This window comes from Callospermophilus lateralis, chromosome 2, assembly GCF_048772815.1.
Source record: "Callospermophilus lateralis isolate mCalLat2 chromosome 2, mCalLat2.hap1, whole genome shotgun sequence".
Classification (NCBI taxonomy): domain Eukaryota; kingdom Metazoa; phylum Chordata; class Mammalia; order Rodentia; family Sciuridae; genus Callospermophilus; species Callospermophilus lateralis.
The window spans coordinates 59376441-59399439 of record NC_135306.1 but is presented as its reverse complement, the minus strand read 5'-3'; positions in this window follow the sequence as shown (position 1 = coordinate 59399439).

Here is a 22999-nt window from a genome sequence, read left to right as displayed (position 1 = left end):
CTGGAGTCACTGCATTAGAGGCGAGCACCACCACATCTAGCTAATTTTTTTTAAAATCCTTATTTATTTTACTTTCTCTGTAGTCCTATATCAACTATGCCAAAAATATGGTCCCATGGGATCTAATTTTAATGAATGAATTGAAGCAGAGCATTTAACTCTTATTTTTTATCCCACTATTATTTCATATAAAATCCTTTCTGCACCCTACCATAAAAAACATCCTCAGCGTAAGAGATGAAAGATATCCTCAGGTCCATTCTGAAGTGTCCACCAGTTCACAAAGGGCCTTCCAGAGTGATGTTTTCAAAATAGAAGAGAATTTCTCAGATGTGGTCACTTGCCTTCTCAAATGTAAAACCCCTGTTGTCCTCTGGGGTAATATAATGCATTGTGCTCTGAAAGGCTCATGCCACTTTGTAGTATTTAAATATTTTTGTGTCTATTCTATATAGAGAGGGTGAAGTTAATACATAATACACATATGTGTATGTACACATAACATCTATATACATATAAGGATGCATATATGTGCATAGATACCTATATGTGTGTGTACATATAGATACGTGTGTTTAATTTTAAGCCACGACAATAACCACAGACAAGACCACTCTAGTTGATGTGCAATTTATAACATCTTGGCTACAATAAAGCCAAAATTAGTCATAAAAAAATGATTCCTTCTTAAATCTTGAAATAACTTGCCTGTTTATTATATTTTTAAGACATCAACTTTCTTTTCTTCTTTGATTTATCTCAGGCTGCAAGTCCTACCTATAGCCTGGTCAATATCTGTCAAATTCTTGAATACTTCAGCTTTCTTCTGACTTCCGCTTTCTCCTTACCTTTGGATAAAATAATAACAGTATCCAGATGGATATTCACCACAAATCTGTCCAATACTGGGGCTGCATCAGTGTGGCAAGTTGCTGGCTCAACCCTGCCCTGGATCCTAAGCCAGGACTTCCAAGCTCCACAGAGCAGGCTCTGCTTTTTCAATAAAAACACCATCTAAGTCCTGGAACATGTTTATTTCATTGTGTACCTGAGGTTATATTTCAGCAGTTTGTACTGAAAACAGAAGGAAACTTTGTGCTTAAAAGCAGATCCACAGTACTGAGCTGGTGAGGCCATAGCATTCAGAGTTGGCACAGGATGCACCAATGGGAACATTTCTAACTCACCAATTCTGAGATGTTGGGTACAGCTCTCCTCATCCCTGAGCCTCAGGTTTATCACAAGAGAGTGGAGATCAAACAGTACAGAGCTTAAGGCATTTCACTCAGTGAGGTAGCACCACAGAACTTACCACATTGCTTGGGACATAGTAAAGCTACCATATTTCATTACCGCTGCCAAGAAAACAGCTTTTTAAGAATGGGGTGAAAAGCAACATTAAATTTAAATTCTGTCACAGCATTATGTATGGTCCACTTTGAATAGTAAAAGTCAAGGTCAAAGGGTGGAAAATGGGGAGGGGTCAGAAGGAAAGCCTAGGAAGAGATCCTAGAGAAGAGAGCCAGCCCCTTTAGAACCAGATGGAAAGTCAACATGCCCACATTCTGCAATGGAAAACAAGCAGAGAACAAATAGCAGATATGGGTAGGGAGGCAGATGATGCAATGAGACATAAATTGTGAAGAACTACTTAAGGATCTGTTAAACCAAAATACAAAGGGAAGCAATTTCAATTTATTCACCAACTGAAATGGTTTTTAATTCATCCTCCGTTTTCTGTATATACATCTTCTCACTCATTTCTTTTTGGAACTTCTCCTACCATCAGTCAAGGCCACCACAGTCCTTGCTCAACATTTCTCATGCCTCTGGGTTATCTCTCAGCTCTCTCAACCTCCCGTGGTTTACCATGCAGACAACAGGGACAAATGAGGAATCCATCAAAAAGTAACATGTATTCCCAGGGAGGAGTGTTCCTTCCTCCATTTTTTATTTAAGGCTGCTTTCAAGCCAGCACTCACCACCAAAGAGTGTGAAAGGGATTATTACAACAGCACATCACATTGCCAAGGCCCGCCCTCTCTCTCATTCTCTCCTCTCCCCCACCGGCCCTCTGCCACTCTCACACACACAGCCAGAGACACCACCATCTCTTCAGTCATTTCAAGCTTCCCTTTTAATCAGCACAGTAAACAAGCTTCTATGCCTCAGGCTGGCGTTCCACAAACTCAGCCAAATCATGGGGTTTTGTGAATGCTGCAGTCAGCAGGGCCTGAGAAGGCATATTTGCTCACACATTATGTCGATCTTTATTTTTTTTTTTTTTGGAGGGGTGTAGGGGGAGGGAGGTCCTAGAAATATTTCTTAGGGAGTATGATCGACAAGAGATCCCATTTACCTTACAAAGACTCTGATTTTATTGGCTTTTAATTAGCTGTGGTATCAGGTGATTTGAATAATTATTAACATACATTCTTTATATCTTATTCCACAATGTGAAATCAAAAGCGTAGTGAGGGGACAGTAAAGTGTCAACATTCCAAGTCATAATCCTCCAGTGCTCTAGTTCTGGAAATATCTATAAAATATCTCTCTTCTGGGGGGGGGGGGACTAAGAATAGCATCTTCCAAATAAATGGAAATAAAACTATTCTAAATTCACCAGAAGATCATAATTACCAACATAAAATTATAAAGTATAATACTCAGTATTCAGTAAGATTTCTAGATGATTATTTCACCACACAGGATAGAAACCATCTATTCCAATAGAACCTCATTTGATAATTTTAGAGACTATTAGAAATTTGTCCCTTTTCCTCTGAGAGGAAATGCAAAGACGTAAAAATATTTGTTAAGTGTTAATTTTAAGCATGACCCAATGCTAGGTACAGTAGAAAGGATAGAAAATAATTCAAAAACTGTCACCATACTTGTGCTTATAATCTAGTCAAGAGTCTCCTGAAGTGATATGAGACTCACTAGGTAAAGCCCTTCTCAGACACTGATGGAGCTAACTTTTGCTGTTTGGGGGAGATCATGTTGTAGATGAATCCCAAGAAAATAAAATATCTAGGGAACTTTCTGCCTACCTAAGGTGATTTTGTTCACTGTGTGAGGTACCAGGAGCAACCTTAGAGTCAGGTGGGCACACCAAGCTCTAAGCTTCTCAGAGTCCTTGCAAAAAATACCAGAATTTTGGGCAAGACCTAATGATCCCCCTTAAATGGGGGTAATTATCATATGTCATCTTTAATGCCAAGAAATACTGTGTCCCCAAGAAATCTGAGATAAGAAAACAGAAACAAGTAAAGCTTCCTTAAACTTCAGTTGGTAGATGCCAATAAAGGAAGGAGAGCATGCCAGAAATGAGCTTGTCGATTGCTGAGGTTATGTTTGCTTACTGTATCTCCAGTACTTGCTTCTGCACATCGCAGCTTTGTTATTGATCAGCTGTGGTCAGATATTGTAAGTATAAATTAACATGCTCAAGCGAAAAATGCCCCTGGGAGACATTACACTCTGAAGAAATCTTCTCCTCAGGTTTAACTGTAATTACAAGTAGAATTCAAATGGAAGGAGGGGGATGGTTCCTTCTGATTTCCTCTATCATTTTGTGTAACCCCTGATAGTGTTATTCTGCAGTGCATTTTGCAATTGTAAAATACTTTGCCTCGGTACAACTTCAACCTGAAGGAATGGCACAGGAGATGCAATTTACTGTCACCAGCTAGCAATCAGCTGTCAAGAGGTGCATTTTTTATCTAAAGAATCTTAGAATCAAGGGACTGCTCTTTAATTGACTTTGGTGATTCCTCTAGAAGGCTTAGAGGCTGTCTCGGAAGCCTGTGGTATCGTGTCTGTTTTAATCCATTTGAGTTAAAATTATCAGTTCCAAGGAAAATACCCGTAGGAGATAAAGGTATTAAGTGAAAGAAGAGAGACACAGTCAGGAGACCTGCATCCTAGCTGAGCAAAAGATATGTCAAAATATTTACCATGAATGGAAGGCAGGTTTTTTTATAGTGAGATTGCAATTTATCAGTATGGGGAAACAGGAAAAAAAGGTGTTATGAAAAGCACTAAAATAAAGAAGTAAATAGTCAAACTCTATATTTCACCACCATTTGCTAAACTCTGAAAGGTCACAGAGAGCACTATGCTAATATTTTGCAATAATGGACTCCAGGGCAGTGCTTTAATTAAATGAATTCCAAAGCTCTCTGACTGTTAATCAGACTGTGCAGGGGCTGTGAGAAGGTCAGGCTGTTGAGCAAATGATGCAAACTATACTAACACACCAAGCACCTTTCTTCAAAAGAGCTATAATGTTCCCTATCTTTAATATCCTAAGAATTTCTGACAAGGTGAAGTCTTCACTTGTATCACTAAATAGCCTACCAAGCGAGTCAGGTCGATGATGAGTCCATGAGATATTCCAGTAAACCACTTTAAAAGTATGGTATTTGCAGTGAAGATCTTCAATTTCTTTTAATTGATAAAAATTGTACATATTTATGGTATATGTGATTTTATGGATGGGTGTCTGTACTCACACACATATAATGGAATGGCTCAATAAAGTTAGTTAAAACAAGGTTTCCCTGTTTTAAACATTTATTGTATCACACACTTATTTTTGGGGGGGCAAAAACATCTTACTCCTGTACTTACTACTACGACCTTCTAACTGAAATCCTGTATCCTCAGTTGCTCTTAGTACTATGCCTAGAACATCCAGTACCTGCTTTCCAAAGCTAAATATGAAAGGAAACTTCAAAGTCCCTCAAAGTAGAAAAAGGGGTCCATGAAAACACAAATACTTTATTTTTTTTCTTCATATGAAATGCGACAATTTAGGTAGTCAGAAAATAATCTCAATAAGGTAAGCAATGACATTTTAGCTCAAAATAGGTTTCTTTTCTAAGCCTTACACATTTTTCTCCAATCAACTAAATTGTACCCTCCCCTAAAGACTCAATTTTGATTTTAAACTCAACAACCCACCATAAGAAGATCTAGCAAATTACAGGGTATCAAGATCAGAATATTAAATAGCTAATGGAAGTGACATATATGAATCATAACAATGAACAGAAATATTCATAAAGGAATCAATTTTAAAATGAGAACACAAATAAGTACCTACAAAATGACTGTAATTATATAAAACAACAAAGTACATTTGTGCACTGACATTCAGAAGTAAATGTAAAATGGCACCAATAGAGAATAATGTTTATTGAGTTTATTTCCCACAAAGTGAAAGATATTCCCTAGTGCTACTAATTTTCTGGACCTCTTAAAGACTCTGATGTTTTCCACTAATATTCAACTGAGAAGTACTAAGTTGTTAATGTTTGTTTTGCTCTGTACAAGGCACTGTGCTAAAATTTTACATATACTCTTTCACTTGATCTCCAAGTGACTCCAAAGGGTAAGTACTATGACTTAATCCCATTTTACAGACAAGGAAGCCAATGCTGGTCAGGCTGAAGCTCTTGTCAATTACGTATGTTGACACAGTGACAGAGAATTTTGCATCACCACACCAGTTATCCCAACACTGCCTCAATGTGAAGCCTAGTGTCGATGGACAGTGGCCAGTGGTTTGGTTTCTTACACCATTAAGAAGACAAATGGCTCAGTTCCATTTTGATACTGCAATATTGGTCTGATGACTGGATTATACTGTCATAGGATTTTCAACTCTATTTTATTCTTCTAGAAATTCCCAGATCGTTCAGGACAGCAGGTAAAGAAGACATATTACCCTCCAAAAAAAAAAAGAAAAAGAAAAAACTTGAGAGTCTAGACACTTCAGTATTTACGTTACTCCATCAGTGCTGTACATCTTAATATACCTTAAAGTTTTCATTTTACCCACACGTCCTGCTGCCTTGGTAATTTGCAAAAGGTTTGTGTGCCTGACCTCTAATGATAATTCATCATATATCCTAATGCTTTCTTACTGGAGCTGTAAAACAATGAATTAGCAACAAATCCCCCACTCTTTGCCCCTTCAGCCCTTGGAGTTTAACTCCTCTCACATTACAGTATTTATTGAATTTCCCAGCCAAACGGTGTTCTGCTCCATAAAATTCTGACAAGTGGACTCTGCCAAGCTAATAATGGCTTCATTCTGCTGAAATAAACTTATTTCACTGCGGCAAACAAAACGACATGACCTGGAAAGGTTATTTTTAACTGGGTAATGACTCAGTCCCAACCAAGCATTTCTCTCAAGGTTCCCCGTTTTAAATAAGTTACATTTTCTTAAATATAAATGCATGTAATTATGTGTGTTCTTGTCTATCAGTTTTTCACAATGAAGTAAAAGTAGATTATTTTCATTGCTTCTGGTATCTGATTCTATTAGTCAGTGATTAGTGATTTGGTCAGCTTATCAAACTGTCCCCAAGTTCCTGGCATGGAGAAATCACCCATAGAATTTGAAAGTCAAGATGCATAAAGTAGCAAAGGTCCTTTTAAGCATAATCTGGTTTTATTGCATTTTCTTCTTTTAATTAAACAGCATCAAATACTTTCAATTCTGCAAAACTTTCCAATGTGCCTCAGAGAAATGGCTTTCTTATCTCACTGTTTTTTAAAGTGTGAATAAATTCTGCTAAGATTGCTTAGGCTGTTTACCAAAGAAAGGTTTGCCCAGACAAATTTATTGACATCCACATTAGTTAACATTTTATTCGATATCTTAAACTCTCCCTAACGAAAATGTCCACCAAAAAAGTTTCAAAAAGAAAAAAAAAAAAAAAAAACTTCAGTTTTTCCCTATACTACATCTATATTTTAGAGTTATCATCCACATCTCTTCATCTTGTACTGCACAGCCCCACAAAAACAAACAAACGAACCAACAGAAACAACTGCTATGCTAAGGTCAAATTTTTCTTCAAGTTTCAAATGATCAGGGACTCCAAGAGCACTACTGCAACAGCTGGGATCTTGTACCAACATGCTGCACCCTGCCAGTGCTGCCTTCAGAGACTAATAAAAGAGAAAACCCTTGACAGCGAACAGCTGGGCTCCTTATGAAGCTGTTCAATAGAGACGATGAGGCCTCCCACAGCCCACCAAAAAATCAGGGCTTGGTGTGCCGACACAGAAATGCACAAGGAAAGGAATTTGGTAAGAGGGAGTATACATTTAAAAGAGACTGAAATGAGGAGATGATGATGAATAAGAGAGAAAAAAAGGCTAATCAATGAAGAAGAAACCCTGCTACATTCAGATCTGGCATGGCTACCACAGATGTTAAGAGTTTCAGGGCTGAAGTATTATAAGTCAGTTGTGGAAAAAAAAAAATCACACAAGTTTTAATCTGGCTAGTGCCACTGACTTCTATTGTACACTATTAGCTACAGATGAAAGAGAACAAGAACCTTTTCAGTTAATTCACATAATCATGGTTCTGTCCAAAACTCAATAAGAATCTTGAATACCCTTCCAATGACCTATAGGTTATAGTCACGCTTGCAGTTAAAGGAACCAATCTGAAGTTGTTGGCCTCTGTTTCCTCTAACTCCTCTGCTTCCATGTTAAATACCTTCATCAGCTGGGTTTTGGCTACCAGGAACAACCCTACCAATGCCATGCCACAGAATTATTGTTAGCTTAAGGAACAAAGAGCATAAAATAAAACCACATTAAGGCCATATATAGTCATAGAGGATAACAAAGAGGTTGCTATGCTGAATGGGAGTCTCTCAGTCCATCGAGTTTGGTAAGTTGAAAAAAAGCTTCCAACTAGTTAAGGTTAAACTCAATATAGGGAAAATACAAACAGAAACTAACAAAAGTATAAGGGACACAAACTCTCCTGAAATGCATAAATTAAAAAAAATAATAATAACAACTGACAGTATTCAAGGAAACAAAAGTTGTTAGATTTTTTTCCTGAATACCATGTGCACTTTAGACAGTATGATAGTCATTTCTAATTGCTAAAATGCATAACAAACACCAGGCAGACAGAGTCTGAGAGGCCTCTTAATTTGCAGTGTGTGTGTGTGTGTGTGTGTGTGTGTGTATACTTCACAACTAGTGGCGACTCAGATACAGATCCAGAAAAGAGAAGAAGGGGAAGAAAGATGTTAGCACTATCTGACAAAAGACCATGACATCATTCATAAATTAAGAACTAAGAGTCAACTGTACTGGTTTAAGTATGAATGTAGTTTTGTTAAATAGGCAACACTAAAAAAAAAAAAATGAAAATGCTACCAAGTAATCTAAAACCATTATTGAAGTTTGTTTGATATTGTGGTCATACCTACTTTTACAGGGGTTAAGCACTAGTCACATTAGAGATTTGCCCCAAACAGACCAATAGGAAACATCTGGAGTTCTATGCCTGAATCCCTGTCCCTCCAAAATGAACATATTTTCATTAACAAGCAGAAAGTAAGCCTCAGTGTCTCAATCTATTATCTATTTAAATATATCAATGAGCAGAATGTTTAATTCAGTTGTGATACTGAAGTTGCTGCAGAGGGGATCCAATATATGGTGAGGAAACCATCTTAAATGCCCCAGAATTTGCACATTCCTATAGCTAGTGGACTCTCTACCATAGTGACCACAAGCTCAACATTTCCTGCATAATCATCAAAATTGTTCCAACACTGCAAGACTCACCTTCTAGCTGGATTATTTGAACAGAAATATGGAGTCAAAATTGCTTTGATTGATATTGTTTCTCTATCATTAGAAATAAGTACTGATCTCCTAAGTATCTTACATCTCCTTACTTATTAAATGTGGTGAGGACATGCATCCCTTTCATCTTAAAAAGCTTCACCTTCTCATTTTCTCCCAGTTTACATGTATAATTTGTGTAATTGGTGCCTCTCTCTAGTCTTCTAACATCTAGAACATGAGAGTGCATACCCCTGTATATTTGGTTAAGGAAAAAAAAAACTGAATAAAGCCTTAGATTCATCTGGAAATTTCTCAGTCCTAGTTGAAATATATGAATTGTATGTACAGTGCCTAAATTTGAAGAAGCTAGTAGGAAGAACAGCAGAAAAGAGAAGACGCAGTGTAGTGTTATGAAGATAAAGGAAAGAAATGGGAAGGAAGGGAAGCTATGATAGGCCGAGAGAGAGAAGTATGAAGGAGAACAATGTCTTTCCCTCCAAGTATTTCTGCTGATTCTTCCCTTAAGACCTGAATCCACAAGCAACCCAGCACAAGCTTTGCCAATCTCCAGTCATCTCCTCACCAAATGGCTGGTAATCCTAGTTCCAACTTCCTCCTATAGAAAAGAACCATTTTTGCATCCAGCTATACCCTGTTTCTAATTTACTCTTCTTTCATCTTATTTAAAAATGCATTTCCATTTAGAAGTTGATTTTTGCTAACTCTGAAAAGTAAATGAACACAGTTCAGTTACTGTCAAGAAAATGTGACAATGTTTCATTATGTCAAAATAAGGCAGAAGTGTTTTTTTTCCCCTTAATAACAGGATGTATCCAAAAACATTCTGTGCTTGATCACATCTGTTATGATGCATTCAAAATTCACTTAGGACAATTAAATTAACAAAGCCAAAACAGGTTATGGGTAGCCATGGCTATGATGGGAAAAAAATAGTCAAGTATCTTTTGGTTCATTTAAGATAAGATTCTTGAAGTTAGCCTAAAAATAATTGACTTAGAATCAACAAAGGGAAAGTTATGATGGAGGAAAGTCACAACAAACACCTACACTGATGACATTTCTTTTCATTCAAATAAGCTATGATTGTTTTCAAATGCAAAAAATCTAATTTTAAAAATCAGGAAAAATAGCCTGAGTCAACCCTCTTGCTTCAAATCAATTTTGAAGAACAAAATTTATTTAGTGATCAATTATTTACTTAAGATGATGCAATTTGCAATTTAACATTGAAAGTTTATGAGAATCCTATTTCAGTACAGGTGAGATGTCTCACATTATGATGTGCTTTTACCACTTATTTCATGTTTACTGGACTTTTATCAATATCACATTACTTCTCATAAAAATAACTCTAGCTATATTTGCATCACAGTTCACAGCTGAAACAGATGCAAAATTGAGTCATTTCGTTACTAGAAGCAGCAACTCTGTAAGAGGCCCTTCTGCAGTCAATTGGCTGCCTGAAGGCTGACAATGAATGGTGACACTTTAGGAGAACCCTAAGCAGAGGTAATACAGGGAAAGACACACAGAGGCATGAACACTTGATGCTACTACTGATGAATCATATATCAAAAATTTGGCCCAAAAGCAGCTCTTGATTTTCCTCATCAGGCACATATTACAGTAGAAACTGCCAGAGTTGACTGGCACTTGCCCTAAAAAGTCTCAGTGAAAACCTGGTATGTAAATGGAAATAGATTCCCTATGGTGGTGGATATATATATATGAGAGATACATAAAGCCCAGGCGCTGTCAGTAGCCTTAATTCATATTAACCTGATCTGTAGAGAAACATACATGAATCAATGCACAGATAGCAACAGAATTCCAATCTAGTCTTCAGACTCTATCCTGCTCTAAAATCCAATAAGCCATATAAACAATCTTATCTTCTTCATAGTTTGACTTTACCTACTTCAAGTTCAGATTCTGTTACTTGCAACTAACTCTATTGGGCATTTAGGAGATAGTTTAGCAAAATGAAAACAATTTTAAAACTGCACAGAAATAATCAATTTAATAGCTTACAATCACAAACATTTTAAAGAAACAGAAAAGCACAGAATCAGTACTCCATACTGTGGGTGGGAAGATTCAATCCCAATCTTACACCATACACAAAAATCAAGTCCATGTATATTGAAGACATAAATGTAAAAGTTAATAACACACAACCTGTAGAAGAGACTATGGGATATCTATAAAGCTGAAGGGTAGAATAACTTAAGGCAATTTTATACACTAAAATTTAAAATATTCTCTTTTAGAAAATAAGCCAATCCCAGGGCTGGGGATGTGGCTCAGGGGCTGGGGATGTGCTCAAGCGGCAGCGCGCTCGCCTGGCGTGTACAGGGCGCTGGGTTCGATCCTCAGCACCACATACAAATAAAATAAAGATGCAGTGTCCACCGAAAACTAAAAATAAATATTTTTAAAAAATAAAATAAGCCAATCCCAAAAAACCAAAGGCCAAATATTTTCTCTGATATGCAGGTGCTAATTCACAATGGTGGGGTGGGGGCTAGGGAAGAACAGAGTTACTTTAGATTAGGTAGAGGGAAGTGAAGGGAGGGAAGGAGGCATGGGGGTAGGAAGGTTGGTAGAATGAATTAGACATTATTACCCTATGTGTGTGTTATTGTGTGTGTGTATAACTATAAAGCAGGTGTGATTCCACATCATGTACAACCATAAGAATGAGAAATTATATTCCATTATATATGATATATCAAAATGCATGCTACTTTCATATATAACTAATTAAAACAAACATTTTTTTAAAAAAAAATAAGAATAAAATCATGAGCTATATTATGATGAGAATACAGATGCAATACATACAACTGACCAGGCATCCTGAAAACATAAAGACCTCCTACAAATCAGAAAATGGTGACAACCAACTAGAAAAATGCACAACAAAGGCAAACAGGTACTTTACAACAGAAGAAATGTAATGACCTGATAACATATGAAAATGAGAAATGCAGAGTAAAACCCCAGGAAGGTACTCTTACACACTGGTCAGACTAAAGAGCTTAAAAGTTTGGCAATAGCAAGTACTGCCAAGCTGTACAGCAAGGGGGATTTCTCATACATGGAAACCTGTAAAACCATCTTGAAAATCAATGTGACATTATCTAATGAGATTGAGTATGTACATACCCTGTCATTCAAAATTTGGCTTCTGGATGCATTCAGAAATGAGTGTTTACTTGCACCAGAATACATGTACAAGAAAGCTCAGAGCAGCACTGTTCATAAATGTGCAGAACTTCACACTTTCAACAGAAGAATAAAGTGCAGAATATTGATACAAATGGAATAGTATACATCAGTGAGCATGAAGAAGCTACAGATATATGCGAAATCATCAAAAAGTATTACAAATATAATGTTGAGCCAAAATATCAAAAAAGAATTCATATCTATCACTGCATTTATATAATATTCAAAACAAAGAAAATTATATTATTTAGGGATGCATGTGTAGGCAAAGGAAATATGAAGAAAAGCAAGAATGAGAGTATTACACAAACAAGGACAATGATCACTTCTGGAGGAAGAGAGGATTGAGATATAGAAGACACAAAAATTTCTAGAGTGCTTCTTCTAATGGTGGGTACATGAGTGTCAAGCATTACACAAATATACTATTTCTACAGGTACCACTCTGGTCCAAGACACCATCAATCAATCGCCTTTGATACAAACAGCCTCCTACTAGATCTCCCTGATTTCACATTTGCTTCCCACCTCTTCTTGTCTATTGTCAACACTGTTGTACTATAAAATGTTTTTTTATTTTAAACTCAAGTCAAGTAGTTCATGGCACTATTCTATTTAAAACCCAGCACTGGCTTCCGTTTTTATTTACAATCAAGCTTTTTTCTGTTTTCTGCAAAGTCCACACATCTGACTCCTCTGTTGCGGTTCTTCTACTCCCACCTGCGCCAACCCTCTCCACGTCTCCACCCTCCACCCTGCCACCAATACCCAGCCACACTTTCCTCCTTGTTATTTTCTACAGATACATTCCTGGCTAGGATCTTTAATCTGGCTTATACATCCTCTCTACATAGCTATCTGCTTGCTAACCCTACATCCTTGAAATCTTTACTTTCTCAATGAAACTGGCCATCATCATCCTCTTTAACATACCAGCTTGCCCTTCCTGCTCACCAGCAGTTGATACCTCCTTCTCCTGCTCTACCTCTTCCTTTGTCTACCATCAACTCATACACTATAAGATTTATTTTCTTTGTTTGTTGTCTCTATAATAGGGTGTTATCCCCAGTAGCATGGGGAATCTTGTGCCTTATTTATTCACAGATGCATCTAAAATGTTTTTTATCTGGTTGGTGCTCAACAAACACGTTACGTAAGTATGAATACGTAACCTTGTCTTAGTCATAACACAAACTGTACTTTTTAGAGTAGATTGAGGTAAAAAGGCTGCAAACTATTACATTAGAATTCACAATACATATATGGTTAGTATGGGATGAGGAGAAGAAAGGGATCCGGATAGTGATAAAAATAAGAAGGTTGTACTTTATCCTATACACCTGCATTGTCTAATATGATGACCATTGGACACAAGTAGCCAATGTGAATTTAATTTTAAGTTAAAAATAAAAATTCAGTTCTTTATCTATATTTCCAAGTGCTCAACACCCACTCATGGTTAGCAGCTACTCTACTGGGCAGCATGATATATAATATTTTCATCATCAAAGAGGGTCCTAGTTGACAGGGCCACAATAAAAAGCTAACACAATATGTTAAGTTAAGGAGTAACAAAATTACATAAGAGTTCTTAAGGCAACTGGCAGCGATGAAGACAAGAGAACTAAAGGGAGAAGAACACAGAAGCCTCAGGAGTCCAATAACAAGAATATTAAAAGGGCAAACATGAGATAGACTGACCATAGAGGGCTGTAGCAGAGGAGGCATTATTCAAGGGATTGTTGAGTCAGTACCAAGAGGATCTGTCTACACAGCTTGAGATTTGAGGGAGAAGGAATGAATGTGAAATAAATGAGGATAATGACTGCCTAACTGGTTGTTTGGTGAGAAGAAGCCATTTTTAATGGATGGAAACTTAGAAAGCTATAAGCTATGTTGAAGAAAGTATTTTGACTTAGGGATCATTTCAAATGGTTAAATTAAAAAAAAAAAAGTGAAACAGTGCTTATGGCCAGAGAGGACTGCAATAGATAGCCAGATTGTCATTCCTTCCCTGTTGTATGTCTCAGAAATGAAAAATAGTGAAGGTCAGAGACTGAGCAAGTTATGAAGCAAGAAATGTATGATAATTTTCAGGGGATATATGAAATTATCTACTGAAGTTATTTCTTGAAGGAAAGAAAAGCTGAAATAGCACATTTTTAGACAACATCAAACTGACTTCTTCAAGTAACTATCAATATGGCATATAGATGTATGGTGTAGATTGAGAGAATGAGTTAGTCAGCTTTCAGTTGCTGTGACAAAATACCTGAGATAAATACCAAAAAGGTGGGAAGATTTACTTTGGTTCAGTCCATAGTCACTTGACTCAGATGTTTTCAGGCCTATGGCAAGGTGGAACATCATGGAAGAAAGTATGGTGGAGCAAAACTGCTCACCTCAGGATGGCTAGTAAGCAAAGAGAAAAAGCAGGCAAGGATCGCAATATCCCATTCAAGTGCATGTCTCCAGTGACCTCACTTTCTTCCACTAGACTCCACCTCCTAAAGGTACCACTACCTCCTAATAACACTATAGGCTGGTGTTCAAGCTTTTAGCACATGGGCCTTTGGGGACATTATAGCAGGGGATAATGCTTCGGATTTCCAACATATGAATTTGAATCACCATGACTCCACCTGGTAAATGGTCTCCAGTCATCAATTATACTGAAGGAACAGAGATTTTTACCTTAATCCTAAAAATAAGAAAACAACTCCAAAATATGATGCCACAAAATGAAATTGAAAGTCCTCCACTATATCCAGAACATGAGCATTAAAGATGACAATAAATGCAATCACTTTCTAGACTCTAGTCTATACTGAGTCAAGGTCAGGGGCTTATGAAAATACTAATGGCTATTTTAGCTGTCCCTTCCATAAAGCACAGGAGAAACATTTATAGTGGAGATTAGCATTCAGTTCCATTTTTGAGGAAGGCAATGAGGGAGTATTGGTGCTAATGAGTTAAATCTAGTCTTTTGACTACTGATTTAAATTCATTTGATTTTAATCAAATCGGCCCCAGCTGAGAAAAGGAGCTTGAAATTAATAGTTTTTCTTTGTTTAATCCAGAAAAAGAGGGGGATTAATGAAATTTGAAGATATGATCACCTGTTTTATGAGGAGTTGAAATACACTATTGATAAAAAGGAGGAACAAAAGCAGGAAGAGACCCCCTCCCCAACTCTCAGCCCATGGAGAAGATGACTCTTTTTTAAACCCCCCCCCCGCCGTTTCTTCTTCTATCTTTCCTCTTTCCCTCTGTTTTTTTCTTCATTTCTTTTTTTTTTTTATTCTCCCTAAATAGAAATACAGTTCCTTAATCAGCCTACACATGCTGATGCTACTTCATATTTACCAAAGGCTTCCATAACCGGCATCTCATCAGATTTTCACATGTTGAGTGACAGGGGCGCTCCAACACCATGTGATACAATGATGCTATGTCACTTTCTAATTATTTTATTTTATTTTTTTAAATATTTTTTAGTCATACATGGACACAATATCTTTATTTTGCCTATTTATTTTTTATGTGGTGCTAAGGATCGAACCCAGTGCCTCACATGTTCGAGGCAAGCTCTCTGACACTGAGCCACAACCCCAGCCTCTCCTAATTAGTTTATAAAAGACTGCAGCTTCCAGCGTGGTCTCCACTCCTCTTTCTCTTTTTCTCTTCCTCTGATTACTAACTTTGGAAGAAGCCAGCTATCACATGAACAGCCCTATGGAGAAGCCCCAGTGGTAAGGAATTAAAGGTGCCTGAGCCAACAAAAAATTAAGGGGTCTTGTCAATACTAGTGTGAATGAGCCATTTTGAAAGCAGATCCTCCATTCTCAGTCAAGTCCTCAGATGACAGCAACCCCACCTAATGTCTTAATCGCAGCTTCATGAGAGACCCTGAGCCAAAGCCACTCAGTTAAGCTGCTCCTGAACCCTCAGAAACCATGAGAGAACAAATGTGTTTATTAAGGTGTTAAGTTGGCATGATGTGTTATAAAGCAGTAGGTAACTATGGCAATGTCCAGTGCTCTTCCTCCTCTACCATATTATACCTGCACTCAAACACAACTGTCTGTAGAGTTTTATCAAACATTCACAACATCCTGTTAGGCCTCACATTTTAGGAGACAAGGACAACATTTCTACTTACAATTTACAATAATGCAAGTATTTCATTTGGGTCCTAGAGCAGAAAATAATGTATATGGAAAGTATGCTATGCATATGACTAAGTTTGTATTTTCAGGTTCACTCTAAACCATAACTTTTCTGAACCCAGTCCTGAAACACAGGAACATAGGACTAACAGAGGGAGAAATCTAGCTATCTTTGCTTTTTGCCTGAAGATCCTAGGGGATGTTATGGTTTGGATGTGAGATGTCCCCCAAAAGCTCACGGGTAAGACAATGCAAGAAGGTTCAGAGGAGAAATGATTGGGTTGTAAAAATCTTAACCGAATCAGTGATTTAATCTCCTGATAGGGATTAACTGAGTGGTAACTGCAGTGGTTGGGAATGGCTGGAGAAGATGGGAAGTGGGGCTTGGCTTTGAGGTTTATATTTGTGTCTGGAGATTCAAGTCTTTCTCTGCTTCCCGATCATGCATGATGTGAGCTGCTTCCCTCTGCCACACTCTTCCACCATGATGTTCTGCCTCACTTTGATCCCTGAGGAAAGGAACCAGTCTTCTCTGGACTGAGACTTCTGAAAACTATGAGCCCTCAATAAACGTTTTCCTGCTGACTAAAACAGAGGAATTACCAAGAGCTGAAGAAGTTGCTTCAACAACGGCTGCGATATTGATAGCAAGTACCAGGAAAGAAAGGAAGGTCTTGCTTGACTGCAGTTATCATGCATTACAGTGCAGGAGCCCAAATCAAAGAGATATGCAAAATTCACCAAGGACAGCAGCAATGTATTTTCCCCCTGTATTTGTGGAATGGCATCAGGAAAAGGAAGGCAAGCACAAATACAAAAACATCTGCTCCCTAAACTAATTTGAAAAATATCTCTGCAAAAATAAACGTGAATCATCTATAGTGTATAGCACACAGCCATGCAATATGGTTAACTTGGAGGAAAGAGGATGCAATTGAGGAACCAGAGAATACTGAAGTACAAAAATATGTAAGCCACTTCCCACACTGCTGCCCATTAGGCTATACTCTGCTAAAAAGTGAGAACTGCCTTTTATCTGTATCAACTACTCTGAAAGAGTTCCAAATAACTAGTTAACTCTTTAATTCCACTTACAGTCTACTGATGATCTTACACAAGCCAAATTTGGGGACAGCAACATTACTTGCCCCTAAAATGAGAAGTAAATTGTAGAGTTGTTTTTGTGGGTTTTTTTTTCCAAAGAGATTTTTAACTTCACTCACCTGCCTCATAGAGATTTAAGGGTAAGTGAAGAAATAAATTATTATACTGACAGCAACAATGTCTGGCTCAAGAGTTGGAGGAAGTGATATATGAATTTATGATTATGCAAAAAATTAAATAATCTAAATGCCTTTGAGTAAAGTGGCCAATGACTGTAAACAAAGGAACATAAGTCTGTTATGTATTGTAGATTGATTATTTTTGGCCCAACCTTAAAACAATGTTGCTTATCTTCTCATCACAAACTTAGAATTCTTGAGTTCATAAGATTACTTGGTCTAAAAGATGGAGCCTTTTCATAGTTTTAGAAGTCACTTAAAGATTTCATTAGAATTTCTCAGACACAACCAAAATGGGAAAGCATTACTATGGCCCACGGTCTGAGTTTTAATTCATATGAAAACAAAACAGTCTTAGGAATTACAAAAAATTAAAGTACGGTGGGAAATTGTTTTATACACTAGATAACAGTACCAATACAAGGTATCTCTGAACTGATAAATGAACACCCTTAGGTTGAGTGTTGATCAATGTATTGTTAATCATCATCTCAGAAATAGTTTAATCAGGTTCCATGGAAGAATAAATTGTGAGATCCTTTTTGGGCAATCCAAAAATTTTAAGGTTTGAAAATTGCTTAAAATCTGTTTCTTGAAGGAGAAGTCCCAAGACAGTTATCTACAGCAATCTCTGCTACTGTTAACTATGGCACATAGGAGAACTAAAGGATGAATCACATTTTCTTAGTGACCTCTTCAGTTGAAAACTAATTGCTGGGGGTGGGGGGGTGCCGGGGAAGACATACAGAAAGTACAGTTGAAGTGGAGCACACCTACAATCCCAGCAATTTTGGAGACTGAGGCAGGAGGATCATAAATTCAAAGCTGGCCTGGAAAATTGAGTGAGACCTGCTCCCAAAATTAAAAAAAAAAAAAAGTTTTTAATTTTTTTTTTTGTAGTTGTAGATGGATAGCACGCCTTTATTTTTACTTGTCTATTTTTTTATGTGGTGCTAAGGATCGAACCCATTGTCTCACACATGCTAGGCAAGCGCTCTGCCACTGAGCCCCAGCCCTTAAAAAAATTTTGAAAGGACTAGGGATGGAGCTTTGTGGTAGAGCATCCCACAGTTCAATTCCTAGTACCATACAGAACAAATCAAAACAAAAACAAACCAACAACAAAAATAAAAAATATAAGAATTTACCTAGTGTACACTTCTAATCCAAGCAAATCAGGAGCCTGAGGCAGGAAGAAGGCAAGTTCAAGGATAGTCTGGGAAACTTAGCAAGAACTTGTGGCAAAATAAAAAATAAAAAGGGCTATAGTATAGCTCAAGGAAATGGAAGGATAAATGAATCAATGCCAAAAGACGAAATGTGATAACAACCAAGTCACCTTTAACCTTCTCATGAAAATAAATCTAATTAGACCTTTTAAAGGAACCTATGTATGTTATTGCTAGCTAGCCAACACAGAAAATATTATATAGGTCAATAGGTTGTTTATTAACACATGAATGACGACATAAACAGGGATAAACTGACTTTTTTTGGGGGGGAGGAGGGGTTTACTAGGGTGATTTACCAGTGAATCACAGGCCCAAACTTTTTATTTTTTATTTTGAGACAGGGTCTCACTAAGATGCTGAGGGCTTTGCTAATTTACTGCAACTGGCCTAGAATTTGAAATCCTCCTGTCTCAGCCTCCAGAGTCACTATGATTATAGGTGAGTGCCAGTGCATCCAGCCAATACCTTAATTCTTAATTGCCAAGATACAAGTGAATTTTAATGATACTACAATTTAATATTTTAAATTTCTCAGGGTAGAAAGATAGCTAAGTATAAAAAAAATTGAACAGTATACTATACTAGCAACTAACAGATGTCAGTAGAACATTTGACCTTTAATATTAACACAAAATATTCCTCAGCAGGCTGACACAGGTATGAGAATGGTCCCACTATTTAAAATGATCCTCATTTATCAATACCTTAGAATGCGTATTGCACAGCCTGGAATATTTGTCATCAGAGTACATGTAACTATGAAGTAGAAATAAAAACTTAAGTGTTTCTACCCTCACAAAATTAATTTTTCAAAAACTATGAAGATGTCAAAAACCCTATAGATGTCTGTCCCTTCCTGATTTGGATTACACTGACTTACTTAAGGCAATAACTTATATCAAATCATGATGGGCCTAATAATTCAAGACTTTATAAAAGAGTGCAATTCCTATTTTATTTACATATTAAATCTATGCAGGAGACTAAAAGCTAAAGTTCTGACCATACCGTTGGGAAACTCAAATATTAGTCAGTTCAGAATTGAAATAACCCGAATTGCTAACTGACCACAATTATTTATAGAATATAAAGAATAGAAGATTCTATTGATAAGCTAGAACATCACTAGCACCTGAAAGAGCTTTCAGAAAATGAAATTCAACTTGCATTATGTTCTGAATATTTTACATGTTAAAAATTATTTTATTGTAGCTTATGGAGTTGAATAACTGAGTAAAATATTTCTGTAATCTCCTAGAGACTATAATGTTAGATTAAATACAACATTCTATTCCCCAATCATTTGGGATAAACAGAAAATTGCCATAATACGATATTTCCTAATATTAAGTTCATATTCAGGGGACTTAATGCACACAAGATTTGATCATGTTATAAAATAAATTCAAGCTAAAAATGAAGGTGAATCCTAATATGATTGTGTTAGAGCCAAGAGATTTACTCCTTGCTCTGTTATACACAATAACACAAAAACCTCATTAAAGTGTGAATTTCAAACTCTGTCACCATCAATTCTTTTTCCAAAGCTATCAAATAAATAGGTGACTTAACTCTGATTTTTTTATTCTCTGCCTACATAGGCCTCATACATAGTGAAATAGCCAAAAGGAAACTTGATAAGCAAAAAGGATGCCTATGCTCTACAGACATGGTGCTATTGGGGAAAATCCTCTCTGCACCATCGGAAGTGCACCTCAACCTTGGGGGTTCAATGAATCTCTATCTCCAATGCCTGGTTATCTTGAAGACATCCTGTTTGCAGAGCCCTGTCTCATCCACCAGCTACCTGTGATTTTCCTCTACTCATCTCCCAGGAAACAAAAGCTGGGCCACTCACCCCACTGTGCTTTGTAGTGAAGGTATTTGTGTATTTGTCTTCACTTGTCTAGTGAAGGTGTTTGCATCTCTGTCAGGCTGTGAAGTTCAGGAGAAGGGAGAATGTGTCTTCTCATACATAAATGTATTTATTTACTTTGTTGTCTAAAACAGTACATAGTCTCAGAAAATCAATAGAATCTTGCTTTCAAGAGGAAAGGCAGGAGTTTTAAGAAGCCTCCTGGTGTGCTGGGGTCTGCAGCACCTGCAAACACCCTCTAGGCCACCAAGATGTTCACAAGGAAGGTGCCCCCAGCTCAAGAGGCAACTGAAGGAAGAGTTCAAGGAGATGGTGAGAGTGTTGGCTAAGGCTGCCATGGCCAAAGCAGAAATGAAGTCTAAAAAGCAAGCCAGATAGGATACCTCTTCAGAGAAAAACAAATGCAAACAGAAGGGAAAACAGGTCTTGGTGTTCAACTGAGGAACTAAATATTTGCCTGTAGAAAAAAGAGAAACCAAAAACCAGGAGAGGCCTGTGCCTCAGAAGCCAAGGCTATAAATCATCTACCATGTCTTATCAGTGGTTCCTGTCTCCCTTTTTGTATGATCCAGGAGTAATTTTATCAACTATTTTGTAAATGGCAATTTTTCAGTAGCTCTAGAAACATTTTTTTAAAGAGGGACTTGTACCTCATTCCATTTTTAAAATGCAAATGAGTTTTTAAAGAAGTGAAATGTGGTTGTTTGTTTTTTGGTACAATTTAAAAATTGAGAAATATTGAAATTATGGGAGGATTTGACTATTTTGGGTATCAGCTTAACATTCCACAAGTGGGAGGTTAGTTTTATATTTGACAATACAAAGCAAACTAAATGGCAATCTGAAGTCACAGTCCTGCATTTGACATGTCTTAAATGTATTGAATTATTTCTATTCCCATGTTTTTAATCCAGTTTTTCTAATAATTGGGTTAATGTGCTGTGAAAGATCAAAAATTTGAGTTTGTAGGGTATATGATCTAAAAGGGTAAATTAGTAGAACTTCAAGTTTTAAGATATTTGCTGTTGATATCTTCTTAAGGAAATTTTGCCTCTAAATGTGAAACAAGAAAGTCACTGTGATAACCTAAAGCACATACACATTTTCATATATTTGTTGATTGATTGTATATCACCTTCTGAAAAGTGTCTGCTCAGTTCCTTGGCCCATTTATTGATTGGGTTATTTGTTTTTTTGGTGTCAAGAATTTTGAGTTCTTAGAGCAGAGAGGAAGAGCATGAGAAAAAGATTAACATTAAATAGGGACGAAAGGTGGGAGGGAAAGGGAGAGAGAGGGAAATTGCATGGAAATGGAAGGAGACCCTCATTGTTATACAAAATTACATATAAGAGGATGTGAGGGGAAAGGAAAAAAAAAAAAACAAGGAGAGAAATGAATTACAGTATATGGGGTAGAGAGAGAAGATGGGAGGGGAGGGGAGGGGAGGGGAGGGGAGGGGGGATAGTAGAGGATAGGAAAGGTAGCAGAATACAACAGTCACTAGTATGGCAATATGTAAAAACGTGGATGTATAACTGATGTGATACTGCAATCTGTATACGGGGTAAAAATGGGAGTTCATAACCCACTTGAATCTAATGTATGAAATATGATATGTCAAGAGCTTTGTAATGTTTTGAACAACCAATTAAAACAAAAAAGAATTTTGAGTTCTTTATATATCCTGGAGATTAGTGCTCTATCTGATGTGCAAGTGGTAAAAACTTGCTCACAACCTGTAGGTTCTCTATTCACCTCTGATTGTTTCTTTTGCTGAGAAGAAGCTTTTTAGTTTGAATCCATCCCGTTCGTTAATTCTTGATTTTAATTCTTGCATTATTCCTTATTAAGGAAGTAGGGGCCTAATCTGACAATGATGGAGATTTGGGCCTATTTTTGCCTTCTATTAGATGCAGGGTCTCTAATTCCTAGGTCTTTGATTCACTTTGAGTTGAGTTTTGGGCATGGTGAGTGATAGAGGTTTAATTTCATTTTGTTGCATATGGATTTCCAGTTCTCCCAGCACCATTTGTTGAAGAGGCTAGCTTTTCTCCAGTGTATGTTTTTGGCGCCTTTGTCTAATATAAGATAATGGTAATTTTGTGGGTTAGTCTCTTGTGTCCTCTATTCTGTACCATTGGTCTACCAGTCTATTTTGGTGCCAATATCATGCTGTTTTTAACATCTCTAGATATTAGAAAAATGCAAATCAAAACTACTCTAAGATTTCATCTCATTTCAGTCAGAATGGCAGCTATTAAGAATACAAACAACAACAAATGCAATGGTGCTGCCAATCTGGAAAGCAGTATGGAGATTCCTTGGAAAACTGGGAATGGAACCACCATTTGACCCAGCTATCCCACTCTTCACTCTATACCCAAAGGACTTAAAAATAACATACTACATGGACACAGCCACATCAATATTTATAGCAGCACAATTCACAATAGTTAAACTGTGGAACCAACCTAGATGCCCATCAGTGGATGAATGGATAAAGAAAATGTGGTATATATACACAATGAAATATTACTCAGCAATAAAAGAAAATAAAATCAAGA